Genomic DNA, 27724 nt, shown 5'->3' with positions numbered 1-27724 from the left:
GCTTTCTATCTCTCTGTCTCTCTCTCTCTCTCTCTCTGTCTGGTGGGAGCCCCCACCCCCTACAGGTAAAATCTCCAAAAAAAAAAAAAAAAAAGTTGGGAATCATAGTCACAAACAAGTGATCATGTTGAGGCAGCTGCAATTTATTCCAGTAGCATCAATCAGAGGCTTCATACAGTTAGTGTCAGCAGTTTTCAATAATTCAATGTGGCATGATTAACCTATAGCCTACAAGGGGATGTCTTGTGTACTGTCTGAATGAACACAGACTAAATTGGAGTAAAGAAATGAACAGAGTACTATCAAGTGTTAATGTCTTTCCTCTTTAGTGCTGAATGCCCTTCTTCCTAAAAAATTACATTTGTCCATAATCCCAGTGTTTTTGACTCTCTTCCTGCTGTTCTTCAATTAATAAGTTTCCTTCCCATTTAACTTCAGTTTGAAAATCATTTGTAAAGGCAATAAACATTTGAGATGTTGACCATTTGAAACGTTAGCTGTTTTTCATCAATTCCCCTAAACATGCCAATATTTTCAACAGAAGTCAGATAACTGAAAAGGCATTGAATATTTTTAGTTTATGTTAGTGAGTTAAATCTGTTGCTATTACTGGGATCAGCAGTAAGCGTAATGGCTATGTTGCCGGACTCTCATGTCCTGGACCCAGTTGTTTAAACTCATGCCCGGGGCGTGTGCGTGCGTGCCCAAGATCCCGAGAGGAGAATGGAGAAGGGATTGCAGCATGGCCATCCCCTCTGGGTGTTGATTTCTCGCTTTCTAGCTCTCTGTCTTTCTCTGTCTGGCTGGCGAGTGCACGTGCCCTATAGCAAAAACCTCTCCAAAAAAAAGAAAAAAAAATATCTGTTGCGATTACTAATTTATTGTGATTACTATCTATGGTCATTGTGTGGGAGGTGGGGTAGAATATATACGTTATTTTGATTACTATACTTTTTCTTCTTTTCTTTTTCTTATTTCTTGTCCTCTCATCTTTTTCTTTTAACTTTAAAAAAAAATTTATCTGCTAGTTTGTGACAGCTGTCAATTCTTATAGAGTAATCCCCAATTTACAATGGTTTAATTTAGAGTTTTTCAACTTTACCATGGTGTTAAAGTGATATGCATTCAGTAGAAATTATACTTTGGGCCAGTAGGTGGTGTATATGTTAAGGCAGCTAAATTCCATATATCTGACTGCCCCAGTTCAAGTACTGGACCCAGCAAGGGATTGCAGCATGGCCATTCCCTCTGGGTGTTGATTTCTCGCTTTCTAGCTCTCTGTCTTTCTCTGTCTGGCTGGCGAGTGCACGTGCCCTATAGCAAAAACCTCTCCAAAAAAAAGAAAAAAAAATATCTGTTGCGATTACTAATTTATTGTGATTACTATCTATGGTCATTGTGTGGGAGGTGGGGTAGAATATATACGTTATTTTGATTACTATACTTTTTCTTCTTTTCTTTTTCTTATTTCTTGTCCTCTCATCTTTTTCTTTTAACTTTAAAAAAAAATTTATCTGCTAGTTTGTGACAGCTGTCAATTCTTATAGAGTAATCCCCAATTTACAATGGTTTAATTTAGAGTTTTTCAACTTTACCATGGTGTTAAAGTGATATGCATTCAGTAGAAATTATACTTTGGGCCAGTAGGTGGTGTATATGTTAAGGCAGCTAAATTCCATATATCTGACTGCCCCAGTTCAAGTACTGGACCCAGCAGCTTGAAAAACACGCCAGGTGTACATGCGTGGGTCCCCAAATTCCCAAGAGAAAAATGGAGGAAAAGGGATTGCAGGATGGCCAAACCCCCATGAGTACTTTCCCACTTTCTCTCTTTGTTTCTCTCTCTCTTTCTCTCTCTCTGTCTACTGCTAATGCACATACCCCCCCAAAAAAGGAAAGAAAAGAAACTATACTTCAAATTTTGAATTTTGATATTTTCCCAGACAAGCAATATGTAGCATGATTTCATCATACCCATGCCAATTAAAACTTATAAATTATTTATTTCTCATATTTTACCATTTAATATTTTCAGACTGTGGTTGACTGCAGGTGTCTGAAACCATGGAAAGTGAAACTATGGATAGAGGAGGACTACTGTATAAAATATGAAGTTGTGTAGTAAACACAAAATCGCTCAGTATCTTTACTTATTTCAAACAAGTAAAGACACTGTTTCAACTATCTCATAAACACATCCCATCCTTTAATTCTCACTTTTGCCATTCCTATCTATCATCTATTGTTTGTGTGTGTGTGTGTGTGTGTGTATGCAGGGGTGGGGTGGGGGGGTGGGTTGTCTTTTTTATAATTTTCAAGAAGATGTGGGAGCTCACTAGAGAGAGACAGAGAAAGGGAGAGTGAGAAAGAACTCCCCTGTGAGGGATGGCCACATCACAATCCCTTTCCCTTCATTTCTCCTTTCAGGAGTTTAGGCACACACACACACACACACACACACACACACACACACGTGCCTGGTGTGTTTTTAAAGCCTCCAGGTCTGAGATTCAAACTGCATAGTCAGCTGTATGAGATCAGTCTCCTTAACCACTGTGACACCAGCTCGCCTTCATCTATTGTTTTTGTTTCTTTCACTTTAAAACATACAAATTAGATGGTAATTTAAAATATTTTCAGATTCATTACTAATACATATCAATCATCAAGCTTTTTGGTTTTGTCTTGCGTCTAATATCCTTTACTATTTCTTTCACTGGTGTCTTGTTCTATGTATGTCTGGAAGTGTCTTCATTTTGTTCAGTCTTGAATGATGGCTAAACTAGGGATAGATCCTATACCCTTTTGCAGTTTGAAGTTCTATCCCTAGTTGCCTTCTGCCTTTTTGTTGAAAAGACAGCTGTTATAAGACTATTTGCTTTCCTCTCAAGATAAATCCACCCCCACCCCCCACCCCATGCTGGCCTATAAGATTGTATCTTTGTACTTGATGTACTGTTGTTTTACAGTGATGTCTAACTGTGGATCTTTTAAACTTTATTTAATACTCTGAGAATACTTTGTCTAGGACTCCTATCTTTAATTAGTTCTGGAAAATTATCCACTACTATATATTAAATTGCCATTCTCCCCACTCCATTTCCTTGCCCTATTAGACATATGTTAGACTCTTTCAATCTATTGTCCTCCTAACTCTTCTTTCATATGTGTATATATAATTTGTAAATATACACACATTTGTATCTCAGAGCTGCATTCAAGATCATTTCCTCAGTACTGGACCAACCTGGTCACTTGTTTTGGTGTTTATCTCCACGATTGAATTTCATTTTAGTAGATTTGTTTTTTAATTTGTAAGATATCAAATATTTAAAATCTGTCAAGGATATTAAATGTTTGTGCCTTTTTGATTTGTTTTGCCGTTTTAATTTTATCTGCAGTTGCTTAATTTTCTACTTGCTAATTTTTTGATTAGGGTTAGGTTTCATTATGTGTTTTGGAATTTTAGTTTGCAAACTTTCTTTAAGTTCTGTTTTCACCTCCTTTCTCTTCCCTGCAACTTACTGTAGTCCTCTGGTAGTTTTTCAGCTACTTCAGCCCATCTCCCCAGGGCTCTTGCCCAACATAAAGTCTGTAGGAGCACATGTCTTATGGTGATATTGGAGCTCCCTGCAGACCACTTACTGAACCAGCAGGCGGCCTGGCTCTCTTTCTGGTAAGAAGGTTAGTTCTGTATCTTCCCTTTTCTCTGATGTGGAGCTCCATATAAGTTATAACACCCAGCAATTTGTCAGCAACAACTTTCTTTGTTTTCCTTTCATGAATAACAGGTAGTCTGGTTCCAGTTGCCGGCCCCCTCCATCTGGAAGCCTGACCCTGCCTTCAGCCCCATCAGGGCAGGCCCCGTAGTTTCGGTTCTATCCCTCCACTATGTGTTTTTGGTTCATGAAAATCCTTAGCTCATTTTTGATTGTAGCTTGGAATTCTCTCATATTATGTTTGTTTTATCTGTTATTGCCTTTTATTTAAAGAATTTAAAGAAGTAATTTTATCAACTTTGGTTCTTTATGTTTTCACGTTGATTCTCACATCTCCAAAAGGAGAATAACAACTGCTCTTTCGGTCTGTGAATTACTGTATAAATAATAAAGACAAGGCGTGGCCATTTTTATAATGAATATTATTGGTATCACATTTTACCATAGTGACTCTTTGCTTTTGGAGTCAAGGAAGTTCAGGATGGGTAGGCATTATGGTATTGGATTGAGATAACTTTGGTGATAATAGAATTATACATTTCCAAAGTTTTAGTTGTCTGCTAAATATTGTCAGCAGTTCATATTATAAATTACATGGTTGTTTCTAGAGATGAATAGATTACGGCTTTGTTTTTAGTTTTAGAGTTACGTGAAATAAAATGGAAATTGTGTTTAATAACAGTAGACATGGTTTTCCATTCAATGGATTTTTTAGTTTTATTTAAAGCTGTTGTTTCTTCTTAACTCAGTGTTGTTCATAGCCAGAATGTAACTTGTCGTTTGGTATTTAGGTGCTTTATAAATTCCATCTAAGCTAAACTTGCTCTAGCTACAAAAGTTTATTAAAGTTTGTCTTTCAGGTACATATCGCTATCATTTAATAATGTGAAAGGCCTGGAGAGCTGCACTGTGATTCTTTCGTAAACCATTTGTGTCCTTCCTTCCCTGCCTAAAAACAAAACAAAATTCTAAATTGTGCTTCATTTTAGGTGGCAAAAATCAACAATAGAAACCCAGCCTTTTTACTCTGGATACACAAAATCTCAGGTTTTCCCCATTTATATTTGCCATGTTCTTAGTAGCAGTTAGCTACAGCCCCGGTTTTCTCCTTAATTTGTCATTTTTTAGAAATGAAAATTGGTGTTTTCTTTCTATGTATATTCTATGGCACATCCCCTAGAGTCTAAGAATGCTCCATTCACATTTCCAGATAGTAGAAAACAATCGTTGCTATGTAGTAATCAGCCCCCAAGCTGAAAACAGACACAAGTTCCCAACTGTGAACATTCTATGCAAAACTACACCCTCAGCATTACTTATAGACAGAGTATACAAACAGCTGTGGGTAAACAGAAAAGCAGTCAACAAATTCCAGTGCCATTCCTGAAAGTCTTAGTTCCATGGAGACAGAGGATTCTACTAGGTTAGGGTTATCACCATCAGATATTGATTAGCATTCAAGAGTTATGCAAGACAAACAAGGTTGCTGAAGTACCTCTCCTATGAAGCATGAAAATCCTAAAAAAAGGGTTCATTGACTAATGGGACTGGGTAGATATATTTTATTTACCCAAAGAAAAGTTTGTTACTTCTATGATTCTGGTGGTGCCATTTATCATCCATGGCTTTCTATCATAAAATCAAGCAGGAATCATAGTAGGCATAATTTCATACTTGGGTTACCATGTTAATCTTTTGTAGTTATGTTTGAAATAATGCAGAATAGTTAATTAAGTTAATAATGTAGGATAGTTACTTAAGTAAAATGTTTGTAGTAACTTACATATGAAGTTGAGGCTAGCTTTAGCTATGCAAGTTTGTTAAAATAGTATTTCCATAATGTCAAATTTATATTATGTCATATAATTTACAGCTTTCCCCCCACCAAGAACATAATTTCCAGATATACAAGGACTACTGCTATTGGATTCCCACAGATATCTTTACCTAGCATTTTGGCAGAGGGGAAATTGCCTTATGCATAATCTGAAATAATTGAAATAATTGGAAGTATGATGAGAGCCAACATTTAGAAACTCCCTTGTGCTTCTTTATACTTTGCAAAATAAAATGATCACCGAATGCATTCATGTTTTAAAATTTAAACAGACTTGGTAAATGAAACTTGTTTTCTAAATGTGCAGAGGGGCTAATATAAGGTGATTGGTGTCCCTAAAACAGGTGTTAAAGATCTTTTAAGCTTCCCAATACATTTGCAAATTTATCCCTACGAAGTGGCAATTTGCAATTATAGCTGATTACAGAAATCAGGATATACTTAAAATGTATTTTTAAAAATTCATCATTTTATTACCTGTTCTACTTTTTATGATACATGTCAAATTATTGATAATGTTCTCAAATATTCCAGAGAGATTTGCTTTTGTTGGTAAGAATTAGCTTTAAAAAGAAAGTCATTCATATGTGTGGCTCCCAGGATACATTTTAGCATCTGACTAAATTTTGTATCCTTATTCACCTTTTTAAACAACAAATTTTATTTTTATGGCAATGTTAGGTTCAAAGCAAAGTTGAGAGAAAGGTACAATTTCCCATGTCTCCCTTTCTCCTATACATGCACAACCTCTATTGTAACATCTTCTGCCAAAGTGGCACGTTGTTATTCAGAAGTCCATGGTTTACTTTAGGGTTTGCTTTGACATTGCATATTCTGTGTTTGAACATATATATAACAGCCTGCTACGACCACTAAAGTACCATACAGAGTAGTTTCACTACCCTAAAAATCCTTGGTGCTCCATGTATTCATCCCTTCCTCCTTGGTGACCCCTTGGAGCCACTGATCTGTTTACTGTCTCCATAGTTTTGCTTTTCCTAGAATGTCATCTGTATATATTGACAGATGCTATGATTGTCTATATAGAAAATCCTAAAGAATCAACAGCAACAACAAAATAAAAACCCCTCCTAGAAAAAATAAGCAATTCTAGCAAGGTTGTAAGATGCAAGGTCAATATATAAAAGCCCATTGCTTTCCTATATATCAGCAATGAACAAGTGGAATTTATAATTAAAAACACATTGGGGACCAAAAGTTGGTGTAATGGCTTATGTCGCTGGACTCCCATGTAGTCGACTGCAGTTCGAGTCCCAGACCCGGTGACTTAAACTCACGCTGGGTGCGTGTGTATGTGTGCCCAAGATCCTGAGAGGAGAGTGGAGGAGAAGGAAGTGTAGCATGGCCATCCCCCTCAGGGGGGTGATTTCTTGCTTCCTGTCTCTCTGTCTCTCTCTCTCTGTCTTTCTACAAGAGCATGTGCCCTATAGCCAAAACCTCTACAAAACAAAATAAAACAAAAAACATGTTGCTATTTATGTTAGCACTCCCTAAAATGAAATTCTTAGTTATAAACCTAGCAAATATATACAAAAGCAGTATGAAGGAAACTACAATACTCAGATAAAAGATTAAAGAACTAAATAGAGAAATATTCCAAATTCATCAAAACTTAGTGTCATCAAAATTTTAGTTCTTCTCAATTCAATCTATAGATTCAACACAATTGCAATAAAAATTTCAGCAAGTAACTTTGTGGCTATTAGCAAATTGATTCTCAAGTTTATATGGAGAGGCAATAGACCTAGAATAGCTAACACAATATTGAAGAACAAGAAGGCAGAGGACTGGAATTACCCTACTTCAAGACTTACTGTAAAGCTATAATAATCAAGACAGTGTGGTACTGATGAAAGAATGAAGACAAACAAGTGGAATGGAACAGAGAGGCCAGAATGCTTAAAACCCAGCAGTAAGAAAAAACAAAGTCAAAAACAGAAACAACACAGTCTTGATTTAAAAAGAGGACAAAGACCTAACAAGACATTTCATCAAAGAAGATAGGCAGTTGGCAAGTCAGGATCTGAAAGATGCTCCACATTGTATCATCAGGGAACTGTAAATTAAAGCAGTAGTCAAATACTACTATGGATCTCCTAGGATAGCCACAGTCCAGGTCACTGACAGCCAGATGGTGGTGAGGAATGTCATCCATTGCTGATGGGACTACACAGTGGTATAGTTTGGAAGACAGGTTGACAGTTTCTTACAAAGCCTAGCATCCTCTTACCATACAATACAGCAGTCATGCTCCATGGTATTTGCCAAAAGGAGTTGACAACTTATGTCCACACAAAATCCAACACAGGAATGTTTATAGTAGCTTTGTTCATAATTGCCAAAACTTGGAGGCAACTAAGATATGCTTCAGTAGGAGAGTACATAAATACACTTCAGTACACTCAGATAACGGTATTCAGTGCTAAAAAGAAATGAGCTTTCAAACTGGGAAAAGACACAGAGGAAAATTATGGCATATTACTAAGTGAAAAGAGCCAGTCTGCAAAGATTACGTACTGTATGATTCAAACTACATGATTTTCTTATTCACCTTTTACTCAGATATCATTGCCAGTTTGCATTCGAGTTTAGAGGTCACAGAGGTGAACTAAAAATTCTAAGAAGGTTCCTTGGACAAAGCAAGCTGGGGTTACGTGGTTAGGAAATATTTTAGAAGGGTCATCACTAGACCACTGTTATATACTTTATTGGAGAATTGTATCAATTATGAGACTTTGATCTTATATTTTCTTTTATAAGATTTTCATTTGTATTTTTAGTTTATAAGGTTTTTTGGCTCTTGATTCTAAAGCCAGAAATATGTGGATGAGAATGTCAGGTCTACCACGTAGTAGCCAGTGATGTGACCTAAGGAAGGTTTCCCCACCTGAGAATTTAGACTCTACTTAATAAGAACGAAGTAAAGGATCAATCAGTGAAATAATATAATCAGGTCTTCAAAAAGTTTATGGAAATGCATATTATAAAAAACTTATGTATAAGTTTCAATGTTTGTGTAGCCAAAATAAATTCCATTTCACTTTTCCACAAACATTTTGAAGTTGTGTTATTTAATATTTTAAACATTTTGTGGAGCATCTATTGTTATTTCTCTTACTTTACAGTTCTGATCTATCATCACCTTTTATATTGGTCATTATTTCCAAAAACAATAGACTCTACTTTGGCTAATTGAATAAGAATTTAAGAAGTATATTGGTTAGTTAAGAATGCATCCAGGGGGACCAGCAGTTAGCATAATGGCTATATCACTGAACTCCCATGTAATCGATCGTGGTTCGATTCCCGGACCTGGTGGCTTAAACTCATGCCGGGCGTGTGTGTGTGCCCAAGATCCTGAGAGGAGAACGGAGGAGAAGGGATTGTGGCATGGCCATCCCCCCTGGGGGGTGATTTCTCGCTTTTAATCTCTCTGTCTCTCTCGTCTTTCTGGCGAGCGCATACACCCTATAGCAAAAACCTGTTTAAAAAAAAAAGAATGCATCCAGGAACAGAGCCCATTATGTTATCCAGGTTGTTTGGGGGAAAATATTACTACAGCATTTTTACAGGTAGCTCTATCCTGCAGTCCTCAGAAAGGGACAGATGCTTTCCCACCATGTTCACCACAAGGCAGAATGGGTGATCCATGTTTTCTACTCAAGTTACTTAAAAGTATTGAACTGAGTGTCTAATTGGGGGGGCCTGGTCACATGACACTGTCCTGACTTCATAGCAGGTTGGGAAACAAGTTTAAAGCTTGGGGAAATAGGATCAATAAGGAAGGAGATTCCTCAGACATTTCAAGAATATTGGAAAGATGCTGGACAGGCAGAAAATGTGATAGTACTCTAGGGACATTTTTGTTACAGTAGATTATTCATAAAGACAAAATATATCCAAATTAAAAGGAAGGTGACTTTGGTTTATTATTCTTTCTTTGAACCATGTATTTTAACTTTGAAGTTAACTTTGTTTACAGACATTTCGGTGTCACTTGCCTTTTTCACTTAAATTTATACATACACACACACACTTGCAACATCTTACCATAAATACAAATCCTAAGCAAATTAAACTTAAGGAGCAAAACTCATTTTTCCCTACCCCCTGGCTGGCTTTTATCATGTGTCATCATTACCTGACCTATTTCTCTACAAGGGAGAAATACAGAAATTACTTTTTCTCCTCATGCCATGGGAACCTACCACATTTTTCCATCTGTTATTTTTCCTTTAAACATCATTTTGATATTTCTGATAAATTCTCCTTGAGTCATCATTCTCTTATCTTACCTGCTAACCTGGAAGTGATGTCAGTAAATTGGATCTCTCTGTGAAGAAAATTAGCATGTTGGCACTTCAGAGTATTCAACTGGAAGAAAGGAGAGGCTTTATTTATTTTTTAATACATATTTCAAATTTTAAAAGCAATATATGATGGTTATTAGAATTTTATAACTAAAAGTCTAAAAAAGGAAAATAAATTTGCCCAAATCATGTCTTTCAGAGTTGGCATTTTGTTGTTTTCTCTACCAGTATTTTCTCTGTGAATGCACACTGGGAAAACGAGGACAATATGAAAGAATAGAATCATATTACAATATGATTCATATTTATAGTAGATTACAGTAGAATCATTATATATAATGTGAGTTCTGCTTTCTTCATTTACTAAACAGTTTCCTATGTCTTTCAATATTAATAGTTAATATTTATTGAGTGTTTACTTTGAGGAAGTCATTCTTTTACACACTATGTATACCAACTCATTTAATCTTTTCAGGAGTCCATAATATAAGTACTGTTATTATCTTCATTTGTTAACTTGGAAAAATAAGTCACAGAAAAAGAAATATCTAAAATGTTGCCTGTGGTCACAAAGCTAATAAGTTTTAGAGCTGGGATTCAAACCCTGATCTAGCTTTGGAGTTCATACTTTTAACCATTATACCACTGCCTTCTATCATTTTGAAACATGACTTTTAGTATGATATTCAGTTGTGTACACTTGCTGTGGAATCAGAGTGTCCCCAAAAGTTCATATGTTGGGATCTTAATCCCTTTTGCTTATGAACAGATTAATGCTGCTATCTTGAAACTGCATTAGTTCCTGAAAGAGTTAAGTTAGTTCACATGATAGTAGGTTGTTATAAAAGTGAGCTGGGCATAGTCTTGTGATCTCAACCTCATGGTCATTTTCATGGCCACTTGCTTGCTCTTACACTTTTCTTACATGTTATGCCACACCGTGAAGACTCTTGTCAGATGCCAGTTTGTAGACCTTGGACTGACCAGCCTCCAGAACTGTGAACTGAATAAACTTCTCTTTTCTTTTCTTTTTTTTTTTTTTTTTATGAAGTATCCAGTCTGTGGTATTCTGTTATGGCAAAAAGAAAACAGCCTATGACTATACCATTGGTTTTACTTTTTTCACTTACTATTTAATTAATCATATTGATCATCATTAATATAATTTGTGAACATAATATATAATGGCTACATAATATTCATTGTATGTCCATTTGTGTGAACCCTGAGGCTGCTTCTACTTTTTAAGATGATAAACAGAACTACAGTAGAGGTTATCTGAGCCTGAACATGAAGCATCTTTGGAACTAGAGTCTTACCAGTACAGCATGAAAGAGGGCCTATTTTAGGAATCTATGCCAAGGAAAGAGGAGATCACAGGTTACAAGGGCAGGAGATAATTTTGATATATTGATTTGGGGGAAGCCAGGAGAAATGTAACCATTCTGAACCATCTCTGAAAGCAGACAAAACACAAATCTTATATGACCTGCATCCTGACTTTCCTATAATCCTATTAACCTAAGCAAAATGGGAGATAAAATAAATGACCTGGGAAACTAGAATAAAGATGAAGACCAAGAAAATATAAGAATTGCGCTGCAGCAGGGTATAGGGAGCCCCTTGACTGAGAGATCTCTTTCATTGCAAAGGATCTTTGGGGATATTGCCAGGCTACAGTAAGTAAAGTTGATGATTTTAAAGGTAGAGCTAATATTCTGCTTGGCATGAGACAAATGTTTGAGATAATGGATATGCCAACTCCCTAGACTTGATCACTATATGTTATATTCATGGAAAACTCACAGTGTACCCTATGTGTAATTATTTTATATGTCCATTAATAAAAAGAGATATTCAATAAATGATATTGTTTACAAATTACCTAACCAATTTTAGTGTGTGATTGAATTGACAGGCAAAATAGTGTTTTGAATCTGTGAGACTAGAAACCATGAGCAAACTAAAAGTTATAATGTAGTTGTCATAAACAATAAATGTAACTTTTTGTACAAAAACACAATCTGTGTTATAGTAAAGATTATTCATAAGCTTTGGCTAATCTCTGATCATTTCCTAGATCAAAGACATGGATTTTTTAAAGACTTTTGATATATTTTGCCAAATTACTAATCAGATAGTTATCAATTTGTTTTTCATTCAATGTATTTTGTTTTAAGAATTAGTCATTATGGGGACCAGCAGTTAGCATAATGGCTATGTCGCTGGACTCCCATGTAGTTGACCACAGTTCGTGTCCTGGACCCGGTGGCTTAAAAATCACTCTGGGTGTGTGTGTGTGCGTGCCCGAGATTCCGAGGGGAGAATGGATGAGAAGGGATTGCGGCGTGGCCATCACCCCTGGGGGATGATTTCTCACTTTCTGTCTCTCTGTCTCTCTCTGTTTGTGCCCTATAGCAAAAACCTCTTAAAAAAAAAAAAAAAAAGAATTAGTCATTATGAGTTCTGCATGAAAAAGGCCGTATGTGTTTTTTTGGTCCTTTTTAAAATAACTAATATACATCTTTTCAAGTACAGTGCCTCAGTATTTAATATGGGCTTACAACTTTATGAATAAATGAGAGAAATGCATTTAATGACTATTTGTGGACTTTCAAGTTATCCCTCCCCCCGCTTCTTCTTTTTTTTATTTTTTGCATGCTACTTTTATGTGTGTATTTCTGCTTAAGAAAAAGAAGCACCTTTTGGGACCAGCAAGTGGTGTGGTGTTTAAGGTGCTGGAACCCCCATGGCCGACTGAGTGGTTCCAGTCTCAGACCCAGCAACTTGCAAAAAACATACTGGGCATGATATATGTGTGCCCAAAATTCTAAGAGGAGACTGGAGGAAAAGGGATCGTGGCATGGCCATCCTCCTGGGGGTGATTTCTCACTTTCCTTCTCTGTCTCTCTGGTGAGCATACACACCATATGCAAAAAATAATAATAATAATCATAAAATAAAATAAAAATAAAAAGGCATCTTTGTACTGCTTCACCTATTTTGAAACACCAGCTATTCAGTGAGGGTATGGTTGTCTTATACAGAGTATTATAAATCTTAAACTCATTCTTTTGCATTGAAATTTAGGCTTTTCCAATACGTGTTTTTTTGGGGGTTTTTTTGCATTTAATCTGTTAATACAATAGATTATCTGAAATAATTTTCAAATGTTAAACTAACATTCTTGAGTTAAACACAATGTGATAGAAGTTTGCTTGTGTTTTGTTTATTATCTATGTTTATGTTCAGAGACAAGATAAGTTACAAAGTTTCTTCCTTTATGCTGTCTGTGGGTTTTTGGGGTTTTTTTTGTTGTTTGTTTGTTTATTATAGGGCATATATACTCACCTGGAGAGACAGTGCGAGAGGTAGAGAGAGAAAGTGACAAAGTATCCCCAGGGAGGAATGACTGTGCTGCAATCCCTTCTCCTTCATTTTCTTCTCGGGATTTTGGGCATGCACTCACACATGCCTTGTATGTTTTTCAAGCCACTGGGTCTGAAACTCAAACCGCTCAGTGGCCATGTGGAACCCAGCCTCATTATCACCTAGCTGGCCCATGAGTTTTTAATTTTGAGATTTTGACAGTCCCATAAAATGACTTGGAGGGAGTTTCTTCACTTTCTGTTTTGGACAGACTTTATATAAATTTGAAATTACCTATTTGGGGGCCAGCAGATGGCATGGTGATATGGAGCTGGGTTCTCACATGACTGATGGCAGTTTGAATCCCCATCAGGGCAACTTGTTTTCTCGCTTTCTTACTCCTTCTCTCTGTCTCTCTCTCCCACTCTGTCACTCTCTAGTGAGCATATGTGCCCTATAGCAAAATTTAAAACAACAACAATAGCAATACTAATAATAATAAATGAAATAAATCTTGAAAAAAAAAGGAAAGTACTCATTTGGTAAAATTCATTCATAATACTGTCTGGTTATGGTTTTTTTTTTTAAGTTTAAAGAAATGTTTACCTGCTAATTCAACCTCTGTTAGAGTTTAAGGTGATTCGAGCGTTCTATTTCTTCCTTAATCAGTTTGAATAATTTATATTTTCCTTACGATTTGTGCATCTCATCTGTATTTGAGAATTTTGATGAAAGTTTTTCGGAATATATCTTACATATTCTACAGCTATTATTTTGTCAGTCATTCATCTTCAGTGTGTCCTGTCTCCTGTTTGCCTTAACCATTGAAGTTCTTATGTTAATTTTATATTTCTCCTTTTTAGAGATATTGTTTAGCCTTTTCAAATCTGCCTGTAAGTTTTGAAAGTCCATTTCTTGGGCATGCTTTTACTACTTTTTAAAATTTCTTTAAACATCCTCATGAAATTTTTCATCGTGAAAATAACTACAGTTTCGTGGGCCTGGGTCTGCAAATGATTTCTATTGAGTTGCTCATGTTTGGGGTGATTTTAAGAAAGTGAGCTCATGTTTTCTTTGAACTTTGTGGAAGTTCTTTGAGATCTGGGTTGAAAGTGTGTTCCTTCAAAAAGGATTGCTGTGAGGCTCCATAAATAGTGCAAGTTTACCAAAGAGTGGGACTATGATTAGGAATTCTAAATTACTATTAGGATACCTGACAAGGATTGTTCTCCCCAACTTCTCTTCCAGATTCAGCCAAGGCTGAGGCCTGAAAGTGGCTTCACCAACCATCTGCCCTTAGAAGGCAGATTCCCCACCTCCACCCCACCCAAGGTTTATTAGGATGGGGGAGTGGCAGGAAGAAAGGGAGAAGGATCTTGGGATTGTCCAGACTCCTATGTTGCAATGCCAGGGACACTTGACCTCTGACCCAGCATTCCACCGGTTAAAGCACAAGTTCCATCTAGACCTTCTAGGATCTGCAGAGGCCTCAGGAAAACTCTCATTAGCCCTTACCCAGGAGTATTTCCTACGTACCTTAGAGAGTTTAGTTATTACCCTGACAGCTCAGCTGTGTATTTAAAAGATTTACAAAACATATTTATTCCGTTTTTTTTTTTTTTTTTTGAGAGATTTTCATTGTAGGGTGCGTGCGCTCGCCAGACAGACAGAGAGAGACATAGAGACAGAAAGCGAGAAATCACCCCCCAGGGGGGATGGTCATGCCGCAATCCCTTCTCCTCCATTCTCCTCTCGGGATCTTGGGCACGCACGCACACGCGCCCGGCGTGAGTTTTAAGCCACCGGGTCCGGGACACGAACTGCGGTCGACTACGTGGGAGTCCAGCGACATAGCCATTACGCTAACTGCTGGTTCCCTTTATTCCGTTTTTGAGTCCCTTATACTAAGAGGGTTTCTCCTGACATCCGATCTACCAAATTGGAAGAAATGGGAGTTAGATTTTTTTTAATCCTGAAAGAGAAGTACTAGTTTTAAATCTTATATGGTAACTTCAAAAGTTACATTAATATGAGACCAGTAGTTAGTGTAATGGCTATGTCACTGGACTCCCATGTAGTTGACCACGGTTTTGAGTCCCAGACCCGGTGGCTTAAACTCACACCAAGCACGTGTGCGTGCGTGCCCAAGATCCCGAGAGGAGAATGGAGAAGGGATTGAGGCGTGGCCATACCCCCTGGGGGGTGATTTCTCACTTTCTGTCTCTCTGTCTCTGTCTTTCCGGCGAGCGCACGCACCCTATAGCAAAAAACCTCTCCAAAAAGAAAAAAATAAACAATGTTACATTAATATGTCAACCTCAGTTTTCTACATCATAGTCAAGAATAGAGAAATAAATGAAAAAATTAACAGAATATACCATTTTGAGTTAACTCTCAGTAAGGTATAGGACTCTATGCCAAATGCTTTACAGTGATGATTTCATTTCATCGACCATCTCGAGTCTGTGAGATTTTTATCCTTCCCTTAGGAAAGAGAGGACACTGAGGCTTCAGAGGAGTTGAGGTGACCTACTCGAGGTCACACACGAACAGGTAATTCATAATGTCGACCTTGGGTTATCCAGGAAATAATCACTTTGTTTATGCGTGGCGCATTGCTGTTTTAAAAGGCAAAAAAATGTGTAATACATCTTAAATTTCTATTTTAAATTGTGTTGCTATAGATCAGTGTGGTGTTACCGTATTAAAAGATAAGCATATCAAAAGAATACTGAAGGCAATTTACCTTGCCTCTTTACGGCTTTGCCTTCTCTAAGAAAAATTACTCTTAGAATACCTGCCAAGGATTTTTCTGGATATCAAATTCCAAAACACATTTGTCAGCCTGGATGAGAAGGGAAACTTTGGCCAAGGACTTGAGAGATTAATTGCTAACTGTGGATCTCCTTCGTCCCCCATAATTCATCCGACAGCACTTCTCCCTCACAACTTCAGCCAACTGTGTGGTATCTAGTGTTAATAGATGCTTTTCCCTGTGAAAGTGTTTTTTTTATAATTTACATATGTATTTTCCAGTTAAACTTTAATATGATAAATCAGATGTGGAAAATGTGGCTCTCTTAGTATAGTCATTTCACATAGTAATGCTCAAAGTACTGCTTTCTTGGGTTGTATATTCAGCGAACCTTCTTTTTCTAGTGCAACATTTTCTCCCGGCCACTAATTTTGAATAGGCATTGGAAGTGCGATGTCTGTTTTTCTCTAGCAAGTGTTCATTATCCTATTATAACTAGGTCTATCAGTCCAGGAAAATCAGGGGAAAAAAGATTACTGGGAAGATACACCCTGCCATTCAAAAATGGGCAGTTTCCCTAGTAATTTTACTCCCTCTGTGTCAAACTAGTATTTGAGACCTGTGCTGCTGCCTTGAGGGTATCCATTGGCATTCTTTTTTTTTTTTGGAGAGGTTTTTGTTATAGGGCGTGTGTGCTCGCCAGAAAGACAGAGAGAGACAGAGAGATAGAAAGCGAGAAATCACCCCCCAGGGGAGATGGCCATGCTGCAATACCTTCTCCTCCATTTTCTTCTCAGGATCTTGGGCACGCACGCACACGCGCCCAGCCTGAGTTTAAGCCACTGGGTCCGGGACTCGAACCGTAGTTGACTACCTGAGAGTCCAGCGATGTAGCCGTTTCGCTAACTGCTGGTCCCTCCATTGGCATTCTTGTAATCCTCTGCCCTCCCAAGTCCTGATACTTCTAGGGCCAGGCACTAAACAAAGAGCACGAGTGGCTAACACTTCGGCACATGACCCGTCTCCCTCTGACTTGCACCTCAACAAGTCTACTTTTTCCCCCTGGGGCTGGCCATTTTCCGTGCCTGTGGAAACTCTAGTTGTAAGGAGTTTTGAGGAAAGGAGTCCAGGATTTACACTCACTAGGATGTTTTTGCCCTTTCTATCCTTGGAGAGAGGGGAGGAGAGTGAAAGCCATCTTACAATTCTTTTGTGAATGACTCCATAGCAACAAAGAAGACAGTACACTAGTTTATATTGCAAATATTCATCCAGTTCCACCAAACTTTATGTTCCCACAGTACTTTGTCTAAACTACTAGGAACCTACTCTGGAAAATACTGTGATCTTCTTTTCAACTTTTTTTTTTTTTTTTTTTTTAGAGAGAGAGAGGTTTTTGCCATAGGGTGCATGTACTCACTGGAGAGAGAAAAAATGAAAAATCACCCCCCAGGGGAATGGCCAGTCCTCAATCCCTTCTCCTTCATTCTCCTCTCGGAATGTTGGGCATGCATGCACACATGCCCAGCGTGATCAACATTTTCTTTTTCTTTCTAATGAAGGAAACTTGGGTGTGTTTCTTAGCTTCTGATACCATTAGTTTCTAATTTGTAAAATGACCTGTTTTTCTCTTTTTCGGAGTTTAGTAATTATGTAGATTATGTAGAGCTAGGTTTCATTACCATTGCTATTTACAGAAAAAGATAGGAAAACATTATGTAATTATGATATATTTTGCTGCTTTTTATACAAAATTTAAATGATATATAAGCCTTTTTTCATTGTGAAAACATTACCTGATTGCTTTTGATACGTGCTACATGTCTTTGAATTATAAGCTTCGAATGCCTTTTGGACAAATAAACTTGTTATTTTGTACTTTTTAAAAAATTTAATTTATTTTATACATTCAATCACTATAAGTCACTTGGTTTATTAAGTGAATTTACCCAGCATGCATACACTTCTTCACACCAGTCCAGTTGAGGATACTATACGTGTTATCATCCACAGATAGTCATCCATTTCTGTATCCCATAAATGTTTTGCATCTCTATTTTACTCCTTGATTTCTTTTCTCACACACTCCCTTTTCTCCCCTCTCCCCCACACTGTCTCCAGTATCCGTAACCATTTTCCATGCTTTTATATCCTCTAATCTTTCAGTTTCAAATTGTAAAATGGCTTTAAAAGCCTTATACCTTTATAATAAAACATACATATAAAAAACATAAAAAGTTCAGATTGGAGAAAGGTTCATGTGACATTGAGAGTAAGTAAATAAAGAGATTTTGCTTACCCTTTACCTTATTTCCCTGGTAGAAGGGGGAAGGAGCTTCATAAATTAACAAATGGCTTGAAGAGAAGAAAAAAAATAAATTTATTCCCCAAACCAACAAGTCACTTCATTTTCTTCCTCATTCATTTCAATTTGGTTTGTACTAGTCTTCCTTTTCTTTTTTTCCACTTTCTTCCACGACAATCGATCTTCTGTAATCTCTCACGAAAGAGTGGAAGTTCGTTTCTTTATAAGAATTTACTTCTCAGGCTGTCTCTGTAGTGCAGCAATTAAGCACAGTGCATAGGGAGTCAGATGCCACATGGAGTCTACAGTTCAAATCCCCATCCCAGCATCTTGAAACAAATACTGGGCACATGCGCTTGTGTCCCCTAAATCCTGACGGGACGGAGACATGGAAGAAAACAGATCGTGGCATGATGACATGCTACTGGGGGAGCGTGCTCTTTCACTTTCTCCCTCTCTTTCTCTCTGGAGAGTATACACACCCTCTGGCAATTTAAAAGAAAAAAAATAATTTATTTCTTCTTTTCCATAGTGTAAATAAGAAATGGGAAAACGTTCTCATTTTGAAGTGTCATTTTTGTTGCTGCTGTTCCACATCATTTAGAAAAGGAAGATAAAGCAGGATTTTTGAGGCAGAACATTATCCTTTCCCAGTTCTCTAAGTGCCTTGAGGTATCGCCCTTTCTACATCAGTGGCAGTTTTCAGATTCAGTAGGTAGAAACCAGCTTTAATAACTTCAATGTCTGACCTCTGGCTTTTTGGGATGAGTACAGGAAGCTGAGTAGCTAAGATGAAATGGTCCCTCTATAACATAATAATCTGAAACGTAATTACATTGGCATGGGGGGGGGGCAGCTGAGCATGCACATGTTCTTGCATGCTAGGTTCCTAGTGGTGTAGGCCATTACAGTATTATGGAAACATAAAGTGTGATGCAACAGGATGACTTACTGAGATATAAACTAGTATGCTGTCTTTGGTGTTGCTGTGGATTCATTCACAAACTGACTTTATCGCTGCTGCAGATGGTAGCTACATAGATAAGTTCACTGACTGTGTCCTAAAGATGGATCTCATTTGTATTCGACTTTCCTGTTTAGAAGTTATACTTGAAATGTGTGTAGATGTTACGTGTCTATAGTGATTTCCTTGTAACTATACCATTACATCTTTATCAGATTCTTATCTTCTCTTTCTACCTGCTAACACCGAATTTATCTATCCTTAAACATTTCAAGTCCAACTCAACATTCTATTCACTTGAGCTAAATAAAATTGCTAACCTACTTACCAATTAAGAAAATATTCTGAATATGCTTGCCTTCAATATGAACCTCTGGAAACAAAATGTGTGTCCTTTGATCTTCTGCGTTGTTATCTTTGAGATGCTATAGCAATAGCAGTGAAGCTATATTAATGTGAGAAGTAGGAGAATATTATGTACTTAGATGATCAATAAGAGTTTTTACAGAAATATCTGAATACTTTATGAGCTTTGCTATATTTCATCATTTAAAATTATGTGATAATAGATTAACACATATTTACAGAATCTCAGACAGAATTTGGGAGGCAGAATTGGAACATGAGCTTAGAAATCAGACAGGTGTTTCGTGAAATTTAAATCTGCCCACACATTGGCCATAGTACCCTAAGAAAACATCCCATCTTTATAATAGTAGTATTACTTATTTTATGAGTATTATAATAATAAACTCTATGAATATATGAGAAATTCTTGGAATATAATAGATGCTAAATAAATGGTTGTGATTTTTATCCCTATGATGGTTCCTTCTAGTTCTAATTCTAAACATCTTCTATTACTATGAGAGACTAGGCCTCTATCTTGGAACCCAGACTCTGGTTAAGGGAGCTGGATCCCATATGGTTAATCCCTGTTCAAATCCAAGCCTTCATAGCTTAAAAATACCTGGGCAAGTGTGCGTACATGTCCCAAATCCTGACAGGAGGGAAAAATGGAAGATAAGGGATTGTGGCATGACCAAGCCCCATCAGAGGTGATTGTTCTCTGTCTGTCTGTCCGTCTCTCTGTTGAGCACACGTACCATCTGACAGTTTTCTTTTAATTGTAATTCAAAAGGAGCACATTGATGCATAAAGATGGCTGTGCTGGCGGACAGCAGGAGAGGTAGAGCTGAACCAGCTATGTCTCACTAACCCACCCATCGCAGGTGGGTTTCTGTCCTTCAGAAACATGTTCAGTGAGAGGGTAAAGCAAAAGAAAAGAAACATAAAGTCCTAAGTCTAAAAATGGTTACAGGGTAGTCATTTTTCAGTCTGGTACTTATTTGTGAAGTCTTGTATTTATACTTGAATTGCAACAAACTTACATAGGCCCAGACTGTGATCCTGATGTTTGTAACCAAATCTGTAAGAGTGATGGCTTGCCAAAATATTCCTGCTAGCTGCTGCTAATGTTATAACTATTTCTCGTGATCTTCTATAATCTGCTTTTGCCATATTATAGCTCAAGGTTAATGCAACACAAACATTATTTAGGCTTGTGTCTTAGAGGCATGAAGCTCTAATTTGGGGTGAAAATGACCAAATATATTGCTTTCTAAGCTTTATTGCTTTTTGCTAGTTCTCATTTTTCCCCATCCAAAGTTATTGAACATTTCTGTAAAACTTAAAACTTCTTGCTTCTAAAAATATGCCCTCAAATCTTCACTGCTCTGACTGGGGAGAAAAAATGGAGGCGACAACATTTTATAGATAAAAACTTTAAAGGTGGGCATTCCACGTTAGGGTCTCGGGTGCAAGGACAGCAGTATCTAGGCCTTGGAATGAGGATCACCATGTAAGAAATCAAGGAAATAGAAAAGTAATTTCCATTATTTCTCAGGATGAAGAGGGGTGGACGTAAGTACTTTTTTTTAAAGAATTTTCATTTCCTGGACCTTGTGTTCTCTGCAGACTCATTGAAATTAGTAGGCATTCACGAAGATATTGGAAAGCAACATCTTGATTGTTAAACAGGAAAGTGATAGAACAGCAATAGATACAGTCAAGAGAAGGGGCTCTGAGCAGAATAATACAAATTTTTTTTCTAATATGAGTATGGGGCGGAGGTCAACCTCTGTTGAGATTTTACAGAATGTAGTCAAACAGTATAGTCCTGCAACTCTCAGCAGCAGAAACCTTTTCTCCAGCAAACTGGGTGGAGTACTAATTTACAAAGCAGGAAGAAAGCAAACCCAAGGAGGAGTTTGCAATGGAGGCGTCTACTCTGCGGGCTGCTGCCCACCTACCCCTCATCGTCTCAATCTGCCGTGGACACATCCCTGCCTTTAGCACCTTGGAAACACCTATCTAATTGCTCTGGTCTCTTTAATCTACCTTGCTTCACTTTGTTTTACTCACTGACACCTTTAAGAGTCCGATCAAACTTTTGGACCCTATTCCTAGAAAAACGTGCATCCAGCTAAAATTTGTCATGTTATTTCAGAGCATTCATGGATTGATTACTCTACCACCACCACCACCACCACCACCACCACCCACATCAATTCTTCCAACACAAGCCCCTTTTAAAGGTCAATTGGAATCTTTTTCCACGCTAAGCAAAAATAACAAAACAAAAACAAAATATGGTGACATCGACCACCTAAACACACTACACCCTCATCATTTAAAATTCTTTTTGGAATAAAACTGTACAAACCTAGATTCTAGTTCTAGCTACCACCACCACCACCACCACCACCACCACCCACATCAATTCTTCCAACACAAGCCCCTTTTAAAGGTCAATTGGAATCTTTTTCCACGCTAAGCAAAAATAACAAAACAAAAACAAAATATGGTGACATCGACCACCTAAACACACTACACCCTCATCATTTAAAATTCTTTTTGGAATAAAACTGTACAAACCTAGATTCTAGTTCTAGCTCTGTAGCTCTTAGCTGGGCTGCCTTTTGCGATTGTTTAGACTTTCCTTATGCCTCTGTTTCTTCATCTCTGAACTCTAGTGCTCTGTGTTCAGCTCTAGTGTTTTGTAATTCTGTGAGCCAAATTGAAGCGAACACATGAAGTCATAGTCCTGTCTATGACTGGGCATGTGCTGTTTGCATTCATTCATTCGTATTTTAGTATGTGAATATAGGCTTGATATGAATGTTGTAGTTGATAAGCATGACAGCATTGACATGTGTATAAATCAGTTTTTCCTGTTAAGTCCTTTTTTTTTCTTCCCTATCCTCCTCTTCACATTTCTTCACATTTCCATTATTTCTATTCCAAAGCAAAAAATAAAATGGATTAACCACATTCTCTTAGTTTTATTCATTTAAGGTGGTTAATTAATTCCTTGAGTCAAGCTAGATCTAAATAGGTTAGGGCTAGATGGAGGAGAAGGTAGAGTGACAAGTCAGTATTAGAGAACGGCATGCTAATATCGAGGATCATTTATGGGGATGACGGATAGGTAGGGTGCCACTTGAGAGAGCAGCAGTACATGTAATATGCACAGACCACCTAGTTCTCGGCAGACTCATCAAAATTAGCCTACTCATTCCCCATCTGAGAGGAAAACAATTCCTTGGTACGGGGGCAGACATTTCTCTTAGGCTGTAAAACCCAGTTACAATAATGATGCTGCTAAAATTACAGTTTATTAAACATGGACTTTGCAACAGGCACAGTAATAGAAGCTTTGTGGATTTTATCTCATTTAGTCATTTTAACTACCCTTTGGAATGTGCATAGCAAGCTACTTGTTCTTCACAAGGAAACTGAGGCTCAGAGAAGCTAACACCAAGCCATTTATGCACAAACCAGAGAGCAAGAATCTGAACGTAGGTTATTTAATTCCAGAGTCTCTTTTCCTTACTGTGGGACATGCCCACTGGGCTTCCAGTTAATAACTAGTGAAACAGTCATGGGTTTTAGTGTCTTGTAAAAACCATATATATATGTGCCTCAGTGAATCTGCCTGCAGGTAGGTTTATATTACTGCTGCTGCTCATTTTCTGCAGGTAAATGCAATTTATGAAGTAACTTTTGAAGTGAGTTGCATGCCTAGAATAGAGAATAACCACTGACAAATTTCTCAAGATTGAAAAAAAAAAAGTTGGTTTTTGTTTGTTACTTTATTTTTATTTTCCTTTAAAAATTATTTTAAGTTTGTGTATTCATTTCTTTTACAAGCAAGAGAGGCAGAGACAGAGAGAAAGCAGTCACCTCCAACAGGGTCTTGACACACAGTCCACCTCTAGCCTCAGCCAGCCGTAGGTTTTGAGCATGCATGTTCAGGGAGGTCTTCTGGAACCTTCTCAAGTAGGTTAGTCTTGCAGAACATTGTCTCTTATTGCCACACCACTGTCTGGCCCTTATTTGGTCTCAACAAAACTTATTGTTTTGTTTTGTTTAGGGCCATAAGGGCCCATGTACTTTCCAGAGAAAGAAAGAGATAGAGAGTGAGAGGGAAAGTTAGAAATCTCCCCACTGAGGGGAGATAGCCAAGCCACAATCCCTTCTCCTCCATTTTCCTCTTAGGATTTGGGCATGTACACACACACACACACACACACACACACACACACACCTGTTGCAGTTCTCAAACTGCCGGGTCCAGGACTCGAACTCTAATTAGCCATAGGGGAGTCAAGTGCCCCAACCACTATACCACTTAATATGCTTTTAATTCATTACTGTTCCTGGGATATTGGAGAAACCTAATAAATACATCTAACACATGACTACCTGGATGCATGCATGAATGAAGGGCAATTCATTTTACATTTCAGTGAACTGATTTTGCAACGAGAGTACAAAAAGCAAAATGACAGTGTTCTACAACAGGATGACTTTATTGTCTACATTCCAAGAACAAACTATCATATGACTTTGCACATAACTCCTTGAAGCTCTTGATAAATTTCTTACATTGCATTTCCTAAGTTCCTCTGTGCAGTTACAAGTAGAGTATTATTTCATTTTTATTGGAAAAAGAACTAATTTCATGTTGTAATGATTGTACCTGTTCTATGACAAAGCCTTAATGTTTTCTTAAAAAAAAAAAAAAAGAAAGAAAGAAAGAAAGAAAGAAAGAAAATTTCCTAATGTAGTAGCTCAAGGAAGAAGATTGTCCCTAGGGGAATTGTGACACAGTTTTACAGTTCACTCATTGTACATTTGTCCTTCAGTGCTAAAATGGAAGGAAAGAAAGAGTCAACGTGGAAGGAAAAGCATAGACTAACTAAGCTCGAAGGTCACTAATGATACTAAGAAGAGTAAAGATGATAAAGTGAACACAGAAAAAGCATATTCTGTGAAAAATGAAGTAGACCTGCTCCTAACAAGACAAAGATACAAAAAAAAAGAAAGCACAGAGGAAATCTTTTCAGTATGTTTAAGGGGAAGGGAGGAAGTACTGGGCCTGAATGAGTAACTGAGTTGGAGCCAAAGGACGGGTTCTGGTACTTACCAGAACTTCTGAACAAATTTCTTAAAATGTAGGTCAATAAGAGCTCATAGTTAGGAAAGAAGGCTGGTTTCCAGGAGACAGGTTTTCTGTTCCTCAGGAAGAAAGTCCAGTGTCAGTCAGTCTATGAATTCGGGTGCCTGATTCTAAGGAAGTGCAGCGTTAATTGGAGAAGCTGCTGGTTTGGGAAGTGTTGAGCCTTTCTGACCAATGACAGGAGAAAGTTTAAGCACAGTAGATTTCAGGCCTTTTGGTGACCTTTTGTGAGATTTTAAATTATTGTGAATGCCAGGATCCCCTTCCTGATGCTGTGCACCCCTTTCTCCTTCGCTTCATCCTCATTTGCAAAAGCCATTCATTATTGAGAAGGCAGCAGCACTCGTGAAACGTCCACAACTCAGATTATTTTCACAGCTCTGACTATTGTGTTTAAATAGAAATTTCCACTGAAATGAAATGCTGTCCCATGTGTGGGTCATTTGCTGAATTGAAAAGGTTTCTGTGGGAAACTTTCAGCTAATCTGTAGCCTTTGTGACCCCTGCCTCACTCAGACTCCTAAAATGTGTTTCAAGTTATGGTGATAGGTTTTATTTTCATGTCCTTTAGAGAAAGAACAACTGTGCTGTCTAAGCAGTATTTTGGCGATTTTTTTTTTTTCCTATTTGCCCAAGGACCATATTTCAGTCTCTGGTCCTTAACCATGTAGGGAGATGATTAGAAAGTACAAAATGAACCTATGGTCACATCTTGGATTAAAGTAATAAATGAAAATACTGTGTCACCAAATCCATTCATGTCCACTATAGGATTTTTTTCCCAAACGTTCTTGCTATGACCTACTTTTGCAGATAAGAAAAATGATGTTGCCATCTTTCTATGACACGCAGGCAATAGTGAACTGTTCCCAAGTGTCTTGGTATATGTGGCCTTGTGAGGATAAGCATTAATTATTTTCAGAGTGCTGATGCATCACCTCTGTGGTGTCTATATTTGTCTTCTAAGAATGCATCATCACTCTCTAATTATAGGTGATCTTGTGGGATTAAATCCTTTGAGTTAAACAGACGGAAAACCATAAAAAATATTCATGAAAAGTAAACACTTGGAAAATTGGTAAGCTACAGTGACTGTTAAGATTCAAACTCTGTTTTGTAAGAAACAGAAAATCACCTGGGATAGTTATCTCTTTCCAAAATTAAGAAGAGCAGTGAGGCCTGCTATCCCCTGGTCTCAGCTTTGAGTCTTGTGAAGCAGTGCAGAGAAAACTTTAAGCAAAGTTTTAATGATCCAATTTTTTTTTTTTTTTTTTTTTTGCCGGAATGCTTTGCCAAGTAACATGGAAGTATTACAATACTGGGGCCGAAGATAACAAAATTCCCAGTCTCTTTTCAGTTCTGTCCTATAAAAAATCATTTCCTTTGACACGCCTGTAGAAAAGTAGTAAACTTGGGTTGCTTCTAAGTAGGTGTATAATTCATATATTCAATTCTTTATTCATTCTAGGCAACAACTATTCACTGGAAATCCCTGTGTACAGGCATCATGAAAGCATAGGTGGAGATTTAGATAAGGCATTACCGTTCCACGTGTAAGATGTTTGTTTGTTTGTTGTAGAGGGGATTTGTAGGGGTTTTATTGGGAAAACTAAAACAATGCATGTTGGCAAAAAGAGGCATGTGATTCCGTAGGCCCGGGTTTACTGGACAACCCTTGGGACTGTGTCACATAAAAGATTTCGGAATTAAAAATCACCAGTGCTTCGACTTTCTTGAATCCCATCCCACAAAGTAGTCTCTGGAATCAACAGTTCAAGTGTTTAATTGATCATTGACATAAAGCCAGAGTTTTGGGACATGTTAAGGGTTGTGCCGCAAGTGTAAGTATGCCTTTCTCATCGCCCACGTCCCACTTCTGAGACTCAGTGCCATTTTAAATAGTGAAGTTGGGAGATAGGGGAAGGATCGCATTTAATTTCCCTACTGTGCAGCAGCTGTGCCCATGGGAACAACTGCACAGTGTGAGGATGTCAGGTTTCCAAAAGAATTTAGCTAATGGGCTTCATTGCTTTTAGACCTCGAGTCTGGAGAAGCAACATGAAGGTCAGAGACAAGTATAGAACTTGAAGCTTTTGAGAGTGAGTGAGTGATGGAAGTTCTTGTGGGTAATTTTTCTAACTTGAGAGTTCTGATGTGCCCCACCCAAACTTTGAAGCAGCTACCCCTGCATAAGGGGGGAAAAAAAGTACATATGAATGCTTGTGTTAAAAGTCAGCTTAAACTTAAGGAAAAAGTTCTTGACTGTAAGAAGCCCAAAATATTGAAGAAGCTCTGTAGCAGCTCCTCCAGAGGCATTTCTGAATAATATTTCTTGAATGGCTTGGGTACAGGTAGTGGGAAAAGCTGACTCAGGGCTGCCTCCAGGCTTAGCAGAGAATATATTCTGGGTGCCACGGTAAGCATTAGGGAAGGCCTGAAACTCACTGGCAGAAAGGCTAATGTAATACAGCCCAAGGAAAAAAATGTTTATGAAATTCAGCTTTAGTAACTTGAGTCCGGAGCTACTTGTTTTTTGCAAACATCAGAGTTAATAGCACTTATACTCTAAACTAGTTCATGGCATCAAATTTTCCTATACACTTAAGACCAGCTTTTTTACTTTGTATGAGAAATTTTCCCTTCAATTCAGAGAACCACTGAGGTCGGTTTCCAGCTCGTGGCTGACCTGTGGTGCAAGGGCAGCCCCATTGGGCATCCTCACCCTGCTCCATGCCTCTGCCTCTGACTGTCTCTGACTGCACCTTGGCGGGGCACAAAGCAACGGTCCTAGAAAAAGGTGGGCACGTAGAGCTGAAGGCTGAGGCTTACTGGACCTCCTCGCAAACTGCACCAGGCCTTGCTCCATTCCTGCGCTGATGTGTCACCCCGGGCTGTCTTTGTGCACCAGCTGTTTCAACAT

General features: G+C 37.9%; 1 protein-coding gene and 1 long non-coding RNA gene across 4 annotated transcripts in view; one reads left to right on the top strand and one right to left on the bottom strand.

Annotated features, from left to right (window-relative positions):
* The window catches only part of LOC102486255 (uncharacterized), a 36693-nt gene extending 25789 nt beyond the window's left edge, over positions 1 to 10904 (bottom strand). The window contains exons 1-2 of the long non-coding RNA XR_333815.1: positions 10813 to 10904; positions 9873 to 9951 (exon numbers count right to left, since the gene is read on the bottom strand). This is a non-coding gene — a long non-coding RNA (uncharacterized LOC102486255). The remainder of the gene's footprint in view (positions 1 to 9872; positions 9952 to 10812) is intronic.
* The window catches only part of UBE3D (ubiquitin protein ligase E3D), a 148168-nt gene that overhangs the window by 103403 nt on the left and 17041 nt on the right, over positions 1 to 27724 (top strand). The gene's annotated exons all lie outside the window — the stretch shown is intronic.

The sequence above is a fragment of the Tupaia chinensis genome, unplaced genomic scaffold (assembly GCF_000334495.1).
Source record: "Tupaia chinensis unplaced genomic scaffold, TupChi_1.0 Scaffold000097_1, whole genome shotgun sequence".
Taxonomy (NCBI): domain Eukaryota; kingdom Metazoa; phylum Chordata; class Mammalia; order Scandentia; family Tupaiidae; genus Tupaia; species Tupaia belangeri.
The sequence above is the reverse complement of the archived record's forward strand: the minus strand, read 5'-3'. Positions and strand labels throughout refer to the sequence as shown.